The sequence below is a fragment of the Mus musculus genome, chromosome 10, assembly GCF_000001635.26.
Source record: "Mus musculus strain C57BL/6J chromosome 10, GRCm38.p6 C57BL/6J".
In the NCBI taxonomy this organism is placed as follows: Eukaryota; Metazoa; Chordata; class Mammalia; order Rodentia; family Muridae; genus Mus; species Mus musculus.
Window position 1 is genome coordinate 100,729,089 of NC_000076.6, and position 14,206 is coordinate 100,743,294.

At 37.9% G+C, this 14,206-nt stretch overlaps 1 long non-coding RNA gene across 1 annotated transcript in view; it reads right to left on the reverse strand.

The window, feature by feature from the left end:
- Positions 1-12,547, reverse strand: part of Gm35722 (predicted gene, 35722) — a 34,101-nt gene extending 21,554 nt beyond the window's left edge. Inside the window, exons 1-2 of the long non-coding RNA NR_152765.1 lie at positions 12,368-12,547; positions 1,056-1,224 (exon numbers count right to left, since the gene is read on the reverse strand). This is a non-coding gene — a long non-coding RNA (predicted gene, 35722). The remainder of the gene's footprint in view (positions 1-1,055; positions 1,225-12,367) is intronic.
- Between the last annotated feature and the right edge of the window lie 1,659 nt (positions 12,548-14,206).

Below are 14,206 nucleotides of genomic sequence, written 5' to 3' on the forward strand. Positions count from 1 at the left end.
CCCTTACTACTTTTAATATTTTTTCTTTGTTTAGTGTATTTGATGTTTTGATTATTTTGTGACAGGAGGAATTTCTTTTCTGATCCAAACTATTTGGAATTCAGCAGGCTTCTTGTATGTTCTCAGGGAACTCTTTATTTAGGTTAGGGAAGTTTTCTTCTATCTTTTTTTTTTTTTAAGATATTTACTGGTCCTTTAAGTTGAAAATCTTCATTCTTATCTATACCTATTATCCTTAGATTTGGTCTTCTCATTGTGTCCTGGATTTCCTGGATGTTTTGAGTTAGGATGTTTATGCCTTTTGCATTCTCATTGATTGTTGTGTCCATGCTTTCTATGGAATCTTCTGCACCTAAGAGCCTCTCTTCTATCTCTTATATTCTGTTGGTGATGCTTGCATCTATGGCTCCTGATTTCTTTCCTAGGATTTCTATCTCCAGAGTTGTCTTCCTTTGTGATTTCTTTTTTGTTTCTACTTCCATTTTTAGATCCTGGATGGTTTTGCTCAATTCCTTCATTTGTTTTTTCCTATAATTCTTTAAGGAATTATTTTGTGTTTCTTCTTTAAGGTCTTCTACCTCTTTAATTTGTGTTGTCCTGTATTTCTTTTAGGGAGTTATTAATATCTGTCTTAAAATCATCTACCAGAATCATGAGATATTATTTTAAGTTCAAATCTTGCTTTTCTGGTGTGTTGGGGTATCCAGGACTCACTGTGGTGGGATTACTAGGTTCTGATGATGCTGAGTAGTCTTGGTTTCTGTTGGTAAGATTCTTGTGTTTGCCTTTTACCATCTGGTAATCTCTGGTGTTAGATGTTCTTGCTGTCTCTGGCTGAAGCTTGTTCCTCCTGTGAGTCTGTAAGCCTGTGTTAGTAGTCCTGGGACACCAGCTCTCTCCTGGCAGCACCAGGGCACTGAGGGCTGTGTAAAATCCCCACCTCCTGGCTGCATGCAGATGTAGGCCTGTCTAAGCTACTCTGCTGCTTCTGCAGCATGTGCACTCTTGAGTGGACCTGTCTTAAAGAGTCACTGGAGAGAAAATAGTGATCTTACCTGAGGTCCCCGGGTCAGACTCTTCCTGGAGCCAAGCTCTCCTGTGGCAGAGAAGGTGTACAGAGGACTAAGAATCAGCTCCACCTTCTGGCTGCAGATGCAGAACTGTAGGAGCCTGTCCCAGCTGCTCTGCTGCTACTGTGGCCTGTGCTCTCCTAAGTTGACTTGACTTAGAGAGACACCAGAGAGAAAAATTCAGTCTTTATTTCTTTGATTAAATAAATTATATAACTGTCTCAATTGATGTGTTATTTTATATATATATATATATATACATATATATATATATATATATATATATATATATATATATATATACATACATATATACATATCAATCACCATAGATGGAGAAAAAACAAGATATACCGTGACAAAACCAAATTTAAACAATATCTATCCAAAAATCTTGCCCTCTAGAGGAAACTAGAAAGAAAACTCCAACCCAAGGAGGTTAACTATACTCAAGAAAAAACAGGAAATAAATATAATTTCACAGGAGCAACACCAAAAGAAGGGAAACACTCCCACACCCACTACTAACATTAACATCAAAATAACAGGAATTAATAATTCTCAATTATTAATATCTCTCAACATCCATAGACCCAATCCCCCAATAAAATCACACAGGCTAACACAGTGGTTGCTTAAAAAGAATCCATAATTCTGCTGCATACAAGAAATAACTCAAAAACAAAGATAGATAGACACTATCTCAGAGTAGATGGCAAGGAATAATCAAAATCAGGATTAAAATTCATAAATTATAAACAAAATAATAATATAAAGAATTAATACCACCTGAGAAAATAAAAAAGATTGACCAATCTTTAGCCAAACTAACTAAAAGAAAGAGAGACAGTATCCAAATTAACAAAATTAGAAATAAAAGGAGACATAAGAGACCACTGAGGAAATCTAAAGTATAATTAGCTCTTTTTTCAAAAGCATGTATGCCATAAAATTGGAAAATCTAAACAAAGTGGATGATTTTGCTGATAGATACCACATGCCAATGTTAAAGGAAGATCAGGTGAACAATTTCTTCCCTTAAGGGAATAGAAGCAGTCATTAAAAGTCTCCCAACGCTCTTCACCCTAAAAAGAATAAGCCTAGGGCCAGTTGGTTTTAGTGTAGAACTCCACCAGACTTTCAAAAAGGGACTTACTCTAATACTCCTCAAACTATTCCACAAGATATATAGAAGGAACATTGCCAAACTCATTCTATGAGGCCACAGTCACCCTGATACCTAAACCTCACAAAGACGCAATAAAGAAAGAGAATTTCAGACCAATTTCTCTTATGAATATTGATGCAAAAATACACAATAAAATACTTGCAAACTGAATCCATGGTCACATTTAAGTCATCATTCATCCTGATCAGATAGGCTTCTTTAACATACAAAAATTCAGCAATGTAATCCACTGTATAAACAAAACAAAATAAAGAACTCACATGATCATCTTATTAGATGCTGAAAAAGTCTTTGTCAAAATCCAACACTCTTCATGTTAAAAGTCTTGGAGAGATCACGTATATAAGGTACATACCAAAACATAATAAAAACATTATACATCAATCTGATAGCCAACATCAGATCAAATGGAGAGCAACATAAAGCATTTCCATTAAAATCAGGGATAAGATTGTCTCCCCTCTCCATATTTATTCAATATAGTACTTGAAGCTCCAGCCAGAACAATTAAGACAATTAAAGATGACAAATGGAAAATAAATTGGGAAGGAAGGATTCAAAATATCGCTATTTGCAGATGATATGATAGTATACCTAAGTGATCCCACAAACTTCTACCAGAGAACTTCTACAGCTGACAAACATGGTTAGCAAAATGACTGGATGTAAAATTTACAAAAAACCATCAATCCTCCTTTATACAAATGATAAAGGGACTAAGAAAGAAATTAGAAAAATAACACCCTTTAAAATAGCCACAATTAAAAAAAAAATCCTCGTTTAACTCTAACCATGCAACTGAAAGGCCAATATGAGAAGAATGTCAAGTTTGTTTGTTTGTTTGTTTGTTTGTTTGTTTGTTTGTTTTGAGACAGGGTTTCTCTGTATAGCCCTGGCTGTCCTGGAACTCACTTTGTAGACCAGGCTGGCCTTGAACTCAGAAATCTGCCTGCCTCTGCCTCCAGAGTGCTGGGATTAAAGGTGTGTGCCACCATGTCCGGCTCAAGTTTTTATTTTTTATGTTTTTGTTTGTACAACATGATTTTAATATTTTCAACTGTTAATATTCAACAAACAAAATAATTATTTTAAGATATATTTTGTTATTATGTCCCTTTCCATATCTGATTTTATTAATTTGGATACTGGCTCTGTGCCCTCTGGTTAGTCTGGCTAAAGGTTTACCTATCTTTTTGATTTTTCTCAAAGAACCAGCTCCTGGTTTGGTTGATTCTTTGTATAGTACTTTTTGTTTCTATTTGGTTGATTTCAGCCCCAAATAATCAAATTTGGTTGATTTCAGCCCCAAATAATCAAATTTCAGTTTGATTATTTCCTGCTGGCTCCTCCTCTTGGGTGTACCTGCTTCCTTTTGTTCTAGACCCCTCAGGGGTGCTGTCAAGCTGTTAGTGTTAGCTCTCTGCAGTTGCTTTTTGGAGGTACTTAGAGCTATGAGTTTTCCTCTTAGGACTGCTTTCATTGTACCCCATAAATTTTAGTATGATGTGTCCTCATTTTCATTAAATTCTAAAATGTCTTTAACTTCTTTCTTTATTTCTTCCTTCACTAAGTTATCATTGAGGAGATCGTTGTTCAGCTTCCATGTATATGTGTGCTTTCTGTTGCTTTGGTTGGGAGTCAAGAACATCCTCAGTCCATGGTGATCTATCGGATAGGGTGCATGGGATTATCTCAATCTTCTTGTATCTGTTGAGGCCTGCTTTGCAACCAATTATGTTGTCAGTTTTGGAGAAGGTACAATGAAGTGCTGAGAAGAAGGTACACTCTTTTGCTTTAGGATGAAATGTTCCACAAATATCTGTTAGATCCAATTGGTTTATAGCTTCTGCTAGTTTCTCTGCTTTTCTATTCAGTTTCTGTTTCCATGATCTGTCCATTGATGAGAGTGGGGTGTTGAAGTCTTCCACTATTATTGTGTGGGCTGCATTGTGTGCTTTGAGCTTTAGTAAAGTTTCTCCTATGAGTGTGGCTGCCCTTGCATTTAGAGCATAGATGTTCAGAATTGAGAGTTCATCTTGGTAGATTTTTCCTTTGACTAGTATGAAATATCCTTCCTTATCTTTCTTGATAACTTTTGTTTGAAAGTTGATTTTATCTGATATTAGAATAGCTATTCCAGCCTGTTTCTTGGGGAATTAAGTCCATTGATGTTAAGAAATATTAAGGAATCCGGCATGGTGGTGCATGCCTTTAATCCCAGCACTTGGGAGGCAGAGGCAGGCGGATTTCTGAGTTCAAGGCCAGCCTGGTCTACAAAGTGAGTTCCAGGACAGCCAGGGCTACACAGAAAAACCCTGCCTCGAAAAAACAAAAACAAAACAAAAAAAGAAATATTAAGGAAATGTGATTATTACTTCCTGTTATTTGTAAGGCAAAGGACACTGTAAAAAGGAAGAATGTCATCCTACAGAATGTGAAAAGATGTTTACCAACTCTACATCAGATAGTGTTGATATCCAAAATATTTAAAGAACTCAAGAAATTAGACATCAACAAAATCGACTGCAAATGGGTTACAGAGCTAAGGAGAGAATTTTCTGTGGAAGAACCTCTAATGGCTAGGAAGCACTTAAAGAAATGGTCAATATCCGTAGTCATCAGGAAAACCAAAATGACTCATATTCTATCTTACACTCATCAGAATGGCTCAGATAAAAAAAACTCAAGATAGCACATGCTGATGAGGATGTGCAGCAAGATGAATGCTCCTCTGTTTCTGTGGGAGTGAAAACTTTGTACAACTGCTTTGGAAACAAATTTGGCAGTTTCTCAGAAAGCAGATATACTACTAGTCCAATTTATCTAAAAGATGCTCCACCAACCCAAAAAGATGTTCATCACAGATTTATGCATAATATACAGAAACTGGAGACAACCTAGATATCCCTCAAAAAACACATCTCCACAATTGAATATTACTCAGATATTGATGACATCATGAAATTCACAGGCAGATAGATGGAACTAGAAAGTATTATGCTGAGTGAGGTAAACCAGACTTAAAGGAACATGCATGATATGTACTCACTTACAAGTGGATATTAACCATAAAGTACAGAGTAACTAAACTATAGTCCACAGACCTAAAGAATCTAAATAACAAGGAGGACTCAAGGAAGGATGTTTGAATTTAAGGGAGGGCACGGTTAGGACAATGTGTGGTGAGATCAACTCTGGGAGGACATAGGGGGAGAAAACTGGAATCCATGGGGGCATCTCTGGGAGGATCTAGAAACCTAGGACAATGGAAACTCTTCTACAAGATGATCCTATCTAAGATTCTTAGCCATGGTGGATATGGAACCTGAAACGGCCACCTATTGTAACCAGGCAAGACTTCCAATGGAAGAATTAGGACAGTAACTCAGCCATGAAACCTTCAACCCACAATTTGTCCTGCCTACATGATGTGCAAGGATAAAGATGGAGAAGAACTTGGTGGAATGTCCACCCAGTGACTGGCCCAAATTGAGACCCATGGTGACAGAGAGAGAGAGAGAGAGAAAGAGAGAGAGAGAGAGAGAGAGAGAGAGAGAGAGAGAGAGAGAGAGAGAGAGAGAGAGAGAGAGAGAGAGAGAGAGAGAGAAGAAGAAGAAGAAGAAGAAGAAGAGGAAGAGGAAGAGGAAGAGGAGAAGGAGGAGGAGGAGGAGGAGGAAGAGGAGAAGGAGGAGGAGGAGAAAAAGAGGAAGAAGAGAGGGAGGGTGAGCCCATGCTTAGAATATTGTAATGGTATGCTTCTATATTTGCAGACAGGAGTCTAGCATAACTCTCATCTGAGAGACTTCATCCAGCAACTGATACAAACAGATACAGAGATCCACAGCCAAACATTAGGTGAAGTTAGGAGACTCTAGTGGAAGAGTCAGGCAGCAGGGGAAGGGAAGTATTGAAGGAGCCAGAGAGGCCAAGGATAACTCCAGAAAAACCTATGGGTTCAACTAACCTGGGCCCATAGGCTCACAGAGACTTGACCAACCAGAAATCATACACATGACTGACCTAGGACCTCTACACATATGTAACAGATTTGTAGGTTAGTCTTCAGCAGAAGCAGTGGCTGTCTCGGGATCTGTGGCTTGCCTTTGAATCCCTTTCTCCTACTGGGCTGCCTGGTCTAGCCACAGTAGGAGATGTGCCTCATTCTACTGCAACTCCATATGCCATTGAGGGTTGATAGCCACAGGAGGCCTCCCTTTTCTGAGAAGAAAGGGGTTGGGGATAGGGGATGTGAGGTGAGAGAGAGGGACTGGAAGGAGAGTAGGGAGGGGAAGCTGAGATGGGAATGTAAAATAAATCAATAAATGAATGAAGAAAAATAAAAAATAATCTGTGCTTGGAACATCAAAATTAAATGATATAATTTATAAGATATTTAATGCAGTCAGGGACTGAGATATTAGGTAAATAAGTCAGAAAGACAGGTATTACATTATTTTACAAGCATCTAATCTATTTTATTAGGCTTGGTTGTTCATATGTTATGTAAATTAGATTCTTCACATGTTTTTGTGATTTTTTTTCTTATGTTTTTAAAATATGGTTATCTATATGCTAAACAATACCATTTTCTTTCTGTTATCTTTCTAATGTTCAATGACCTTTTGGGGTACTTGGTCAGCTTTGCTCCACTGATAAAGAAACAGCCCTGTTTTACCTGTGTCACTGCCTATGTCTACAAACTTTGGATTTTACAGTCTATTTGTCCTGTTTTTTGTGATGATGGCTTACCTTAACAGGAGAGGTTGTGATATAGATTTCTTATTTAGAGCTGAGTGTATTATACTCTGTATCTTGACTCTGTTGTAGTTCTCAGTATTAATAACTATTTCCTGAAAACCAAGCTTCTCGGTTGAGGGTTGACAGATGCTCTAATCTATGGGTATGAGTATAAGGACTATGGGACCAATTTATTGCTGTGTTTAGCTGAATTATAGTATTGGGTTCTCACTTAAGACCCATGACCATCCAGCCACAGTTTTTTTTTTCCTACTTAATGGCATGGGTTGCATCTTCTGGCATAAGCAGACTTTAAATTCAGTAAGAACTTACTTAGCTACTTCCATAACATTAACATCAGTATTGCACTAATGGGCCTGTCTTGCCAGGTTAGCTGTTATTGCAGCGCATAGAGTTCACAGTTGTGTAAGATTATCTATCACTTTCCTCATCTACCAGCATGCAGAGAACCTTCCAGTACAGTGAAAGCTAGTCTGCAGTTAGAAAGCTACCAGGTTGATATCAGCTTGATTTCTCCACGTCCTGTGTGGTGTGTTAGGTATCTGTTGTCTTCAGCAACTGGGACTTCTAATCACATTCTGGAGGGAATTGAGTGATAACAGTAGCCTGTAATATCTGGAAGGGATATGTATATGGGAAATCTGTGGCAAGCAACTCAAGAGCATATCCCCTATCTGGCCATTAACGTTTTATTTGATATCTTTTGTATCCTATTGCATACAGGAGACATGTTTTTCTTTCCCGAACCCACAGCATGAAATAGTAACTCTATATGTATATGATGTATATGTATATGATATATATGTATGCATATGCATCAACATGTGTATATCTATATGTATTTGTATTTGTATATATTTTAAAAGCTTGTAGAGTGCTAGGTTTATACATGTCTTTTCAAGTGTCTTATGTATTAGTCATTCCTCTTCATATTTCCCCCTCTACCCTGTTCTCTTGCCACCCACTCCACTGTAAATCTTTTCATAACACTTTCAAGTTTTAAACTTTAAGTTTTCCCTCCTATGAAGTGCAGTATCTACCATGGCATAGATGGCTTCATATCAGCTACCTCCTCTTGCTTCATTTCTGACCCCTGTCTTCTGTTCCATCAGCTGCTGTGCAAGTTGCACTTTGAACATCATCAGGAAGATTCAAAGCCCAGAAGTGGGAGTTTTTTCTTCCCTATCATGAAATGTTCACCTCCACAATAACTACACAGTTTGCTTCTTGGCTTTCTTCTTGTGTCTACTCAGATACCAGTTCCTGTTAGTCCTTTTCTGATGACTCTATCTGAACTCCCAATTCACTCTGTTCTTAGTTCTCTTTGCCACAGTGCTTGAGGCTCTCTCCTTGCTAGAAGTCTTGGCTATCTTTGACTCTCCCTAGCTTAGACACTCCCACAACCTTGCAGTTAAAACTCCCTGAATAAAAATGGAGCATTGGATATAAAAAGAGGGACAGTCCTGAGATTCACTGATCTTACTAGAGTATGAATCATTCTTTCCTGATCACATGGGAACAAAAGGGACTATGGAAGTACAGTTGCATAAGCTAGAGCAATGCAGAGAGAGTAACAGTAAGTCACAAACAAAAAGTGATCACAGTGATGGACAGATGGTAGCCAGGTAATCAAGGGCAAAGACAGAGGGCAAATGTTAAGTCAGAAAGATCCACCAATGCCTAGACAGTCATACTTGCTTCTTTCTGTTGTAGGGATCCATGAGAGAATGTTGGACTCCAAGAAAAAGTGTCAAGGAAGCAGATTTTTCAGGACAGGTCTCAATGTACTTTTCTTTTAGTAGAAAGAGGTAAAAATCCAAAAGAAAAAGAAAATCCCATTAAGTTTTATCTTAGCTCAGTGTTATTGTGCATGTGTTAGATGACTTAGGCATGGTTAGAAAATTTCAGTTTGTGATAACTGTTGTAGACAAAGGTCTATGGGGAACATATATGGGGCTCCCACAGAATGATGCAAAAGTCTCAGCAGCAGGAAATATGACAGAAAGAGAAGGACTCTTTAATGACACCCTCTATCATGTTCTATTCAACATAAGCAAACTGAACAGAAATTTTAATTATATTTTGTATATGGCCCAGAGCACAGTTTGATATAAAATAAAACTTTCATGTGTCATCTTTTATGTTGTTGGTATTTTAGGTTAAAAAAAATCTTAAGGTTTTTCTAACTTTAATCACTGACTCAATAAACACATGGGTGCATTTCAGTGGGACAAACCCTGATTAGATTTATGTGATAGACAATATGTTCAATGATGGGTATATGAAGATAAATCAGACATGCTACCTCAAAGGGCTGAGAGAAGTAAGGCTGAAAAACTGATAGATAATTAAAATTTGTTTCCCCCCCCTCTTTTTAAGTAACTAAAAGCACAGCTTCTCCAAATCTGATATTTTCTTAAAGATGCAATTATATTTTAATTCAGCATAGAACTATTCGAGTGATAAAAGAAAAGTAGCTTTAATTCCTACATTTCTTGCTTTTGTATTCTGTTCTGTTTTAACAGACGACACATTTCAATCATACACAACTTTCGACTTTAAATATGACTTACTGTTGTAAAGGATACTGTGCAATACAACTCCTTGCCCTAAAGCTCAGAGATCATTGCAGAAGATGGGGGGGGGGCGGAGAATGATTGAAAATATAGCCAGGAGGAGGATATGAGAGCATTTGGAGGGAGGGAAGGGAAGGATAACTCCAATAGACAGGTCAAACTGGATAGAGAAAAGCCCACCGGGCCTCATCTCTACACAAAGAACTAGACGCAACTGAGAAAGACTTCCCGAGAAGGACCACACGAATTGATCGTCTAGTACCAAGTGGTTAGCCTCCTAAATCATACTTATAAGTTTTAATGGACCTAATGGATCTAATGGACCGAACAGGTAAAATTCAGAAGTGTGTGTGTGTGTGTGTGTGTGTGTGTGTGTGTGTGTGTGTGTGTGTGTGTATGTGTGCATGCAGGAACAATCAGTTGGAAAAGAAGCCAGGAATTTTTTTCCCCAATAGATAGCATTATTTTTAATTAGATATTTATTTCATTTACATTTCCAATGCTATCCCCAAAAGTCCCCCATACCCCTCTCCACTTCCCTACCCACCCACTCCCACTTCTTGGCCCTGGCGTTCCCCTGTACTGCGGCAGAGATGGCTCAGCCCTTAAAGGCTAGGCTCACAACCAAAAATAAAAGAAGTCAGGAATTTTAAGGAAAGGTTATAAGGGAAGGTTCGGAGGGAGGAAAGGGGAGGGAGATATGTTGTAACTATAGTATAATCTCAAAAATTGACATAAAATGAATAAATGTTAAAATATTCATACACATAAAATAAATATATGCCTTTTTTCAATCTGAAAATTATAGCCCTTAATGTTGAGCACCACAATATCTATTCTACTTGTATATTAGTTCAATGAGTTGGATAGAGTGATTTTTTTTAGTTTTTGCAAGTATTTTTTAATTAATAAAGTTTCAAAAGGCAATTTGATGGTTAAGTATATTTCAGAGAACTTTTGACTTATTATATTTTTCAACTTATTTAAGTTCTGGCATGCAAATGTGCATACTTTTTGTTTTTGAAATGATAGTTAAAATGTGTGTACAGGATCATGTCTGGAAGTATATATAATATAGGTTGACCTGTACTGGTTAATTTGCCATGTACATTTCTTCATGTAATTATTGTTTTATTGTCAAGAATAATTGGAAATCACTTTCTTGGCACTTTTCAATACTTACCCATCCTTATCATCTTATGCAATTCTTACATTTTTTTCCTCTGGATACTTTGTATTATTTGACTGCCATTTGTCAACCCTGCCCTTGAAGTTAACATGGAAGCAAGGCAATCTCATCATAGGAGGTTAATGTGTGATTTTTAATAATCCTCTGAGTCTAATTAGTACTGTCCATATGCATGTGGGCATTTGGCCATCCACAGAAGCAGAGTGATCCACAAACAACCATGCCCATAAAGGTGAGGGTCTCCCCCTCCCTTCCACTGCAGCCATAAACTGCAAAGAGCTTTTAAAAAATAAAAGATATGAAATTTGGAGGAAAATCAGGTTGGGGACATTAACCTGGCATGCAGACAGATAGTATTGAGTCCATATGATCAGTATATACTGTATCAATTTATAGAGCATTCTTTTAAAGAGCAGAACAATTATTTTTAGAAAAGAATATGTTGTAGGGTTTGGATCAGGGTTCTTTGGGCTGAATTTACAACTTATTTTTGTGTCCTCTGATCCCTCAATTTCATCTACATCTCTGGTTTGCAAGATTTTTTTTCACATGTCTTGAAGAGTATAGCCATTTATCTTCTGTCTGTCTTTGTCTCTCTGCCTCTGTCTCTTCCTCTCTTCGTGTCTCTCTGTCTCTCTGTGTTTCTGTGTCCCTGTGTCTCTCTGTGTCTTCCTCCCCACCTTCCTCACTCCTTCCCTCTGTGTCTCGGTGTCTCTGTGTCTGTCTCTAACTCTGTCTCTCTGTGTCAGTCTCTGTCTCTCTGGCCGTCTCTCTCTGTCTCTGTGGCTGTTGCTCTGCTCTTGGTTGGCCACCTCCTGTGTGTTTGACTTTGGCTGAAAATGAGCAATGACTCCAAGTCTTTGAGGCTTGGTGCTGTTAGGCATCATTGAATACAGATGAAAACAACAGTATCCGGATTCGTGGGAAGCCCTTTGTGAGAAAATTGGCAGCAATCTCTTTAGAAAACCCTGGGTTGAACACACTTAATAGTTTTATGCAAAATTAAAAATTTGATCTTAAGAGCAGAAAGAGCATCCAGTGCCTGAATGTGGTTTTACAGTATTTTTTACTTCACATTTGCTGAATTGATTCTGGTTTTGTCTTTTAACTGCTTGACAAAAAAAAAACAAACAAAAAACAAAAAACAAAAAAACAAACAAACAAACAAACAAACAAAAAAAAACCGCACTCGACGCCAGTGGGGAACAGGATGTAGGTATAAGCAGGAGTTGTATCTTATAGAAGACATCGTATAACAGACGTCACAATCTCGTCCCTGAGGGTTTAATCTTCATATCTGTGTTACCCATCAGAGAACTGGAATCTCACACAGGGCATTTTGTTGCTTGCTACATCACTGCCATATTCTGCTTAAGTCCGCCTTGATTTCTATGAACATGGGGACAATCTGCTCTTCCTGTTCTAAATGAATCAATCATCATAGAAAACTGTAAACAAACATAGGCTTGTTTTCTTCTGGCTAGTCACAGGAGGGAGGGGGAAAAACACCTCTAGAGAGAGCTAAGACAAAGGAAGCTAAAGGAAGAGCAAACTCCCAATTACCGAGTGCCCGCGGTATACTTACCCTGTGCTGGTGACTCACAGGAAAGAAACACTTGGATGTTTTCACGAGAGCCAAAGGGAGAGATTAACTTTAAGAAATGCCTCTCTAGCATTTGACGGCAGTGATTCTGGAAAGCACATCAGAGGGAGAGCCTCGCATCACACAGAGGCACCGAGTCCAGAGATTGTTCAACTTTAATTCAGGTTCTGGAGGCAGATTCTGCTCGGGCATTAGTTCTTTAAATTTAGGGAATTGACTTAAAACCCTACATACATCCACCTCCAAACAAAACAAAGCAAAACAAAGAGGCTATTCTATTTCCAGGGGTTCTAGACACTGGTTTGGTGAATCATAGATATTTTTTTCTTCTCTTAAGAAATAAGGGACATATTCCTATTTCTTAATTTTTTGAAAAGGAAGACACAGTTCCTGGTTTTGAATCCTCAGTACTGCGAAGTAGTATAAGGAAGAGTTTCTTGCTCATATTGTTGAGAATGCTCGACTTTTTCCACAACTGTAATATGCTCCGAGAGCAGTTTGGTCCGTGAACCTTAGGGACCATGCGGTTAACACCTGCCCCCCCCCCCCCCCCATCCCTTTGGACACTAAGCTTTGTGGAGAAATTAAAATCGCTATCAGTTTCCAGCTTCTGTCTATTTTTTCTCAGTGTTGTCTTCTAAGAATCTCTCCCAACAGGGCACTTTCACTTTCTTAGCCTTCAGTTTCTACTCTGGAAAAATCTCACAGATTTACTACAAAAGTGGAGTTGAGGAGTAGTTTGTGAAGACCACTGGGGCGCCCGCGGGCTACTGTGCCTGGCCACTAGGTGGCACTCTAACCACACACGCTTTTAATCAATGACTTCGACTTTACGGATGAAAAATTTCACTTGCTTTCTGTTTTAAAACTGTTCCCCATTTTACCACTCAAATGAAAGGCTTAGCTTTCAGACCACTTGAATTTTTTATGTTGTGCTTTATAAAATCACAAAGTTCAGTTATTTTGTTAGGCATTCAATAATTTATAAGTCCCTTTTCTACCTCATATAACAAGAAGCCAAATCCAACCAAATATGTGAGTGGTAGTGAGATACGGATATATTTGTTTGGCTTCGCTGCTACAAAATACACATTTTTGAAGCACTATGATGTGATCAGGCCAGGTAAAAAATTTAAAATATCTCAAAAACTATACAGGGGTATGAAGGGAAATGTTTTGCACTCCTGTGACATAAAGGAGAAAAATGGCCTTTTGGTACATTCGTTATTGTAGCTCACTGAATTTGTTGATTATTGCTACGGATATATTAATTGGAGATATTCTGTACTTTACAAGATTTTCTGTAAAAGTCTTAAAACAAATTTCTTCTCTGGAATGGGTAGTAGCGCTCTTAAAGGAGAGAGATCTCTATTCTTAGAGTTGAAGTGGCATTTCCATTTGTACAATCACCCAGACCAGAAATCTCAAACCCAATTTGTTTGTGATTTTGCTTTCAGGGACTATGTGGAAGTTCAATAAACAAAACCCAAAATGTTTCATGGAATGATTCTTTTTGTTCAAACAAATTCATATCCAGACACGGAAGAGGCAAATATTCAGGTGTAGCTTCCAGCAATAGCAATGAATGACAACAGTTAAAATCAATAACAGACAAACGAGCAAACAAAAGGCAAACAGTGTACATTATTATTTTTTAAAGTTAGTACCTTAAATAGGTCTATATATTTTCTCCTAAACAGTATCATTGCCTATATCCATTTCCATGGTACTACTGTTCTCATAAGGGCGTTTACATACATCTATGCAATGGACATCAAACATATGAACCTATATTCCTTTTTTATCATTTCCATTCTATGT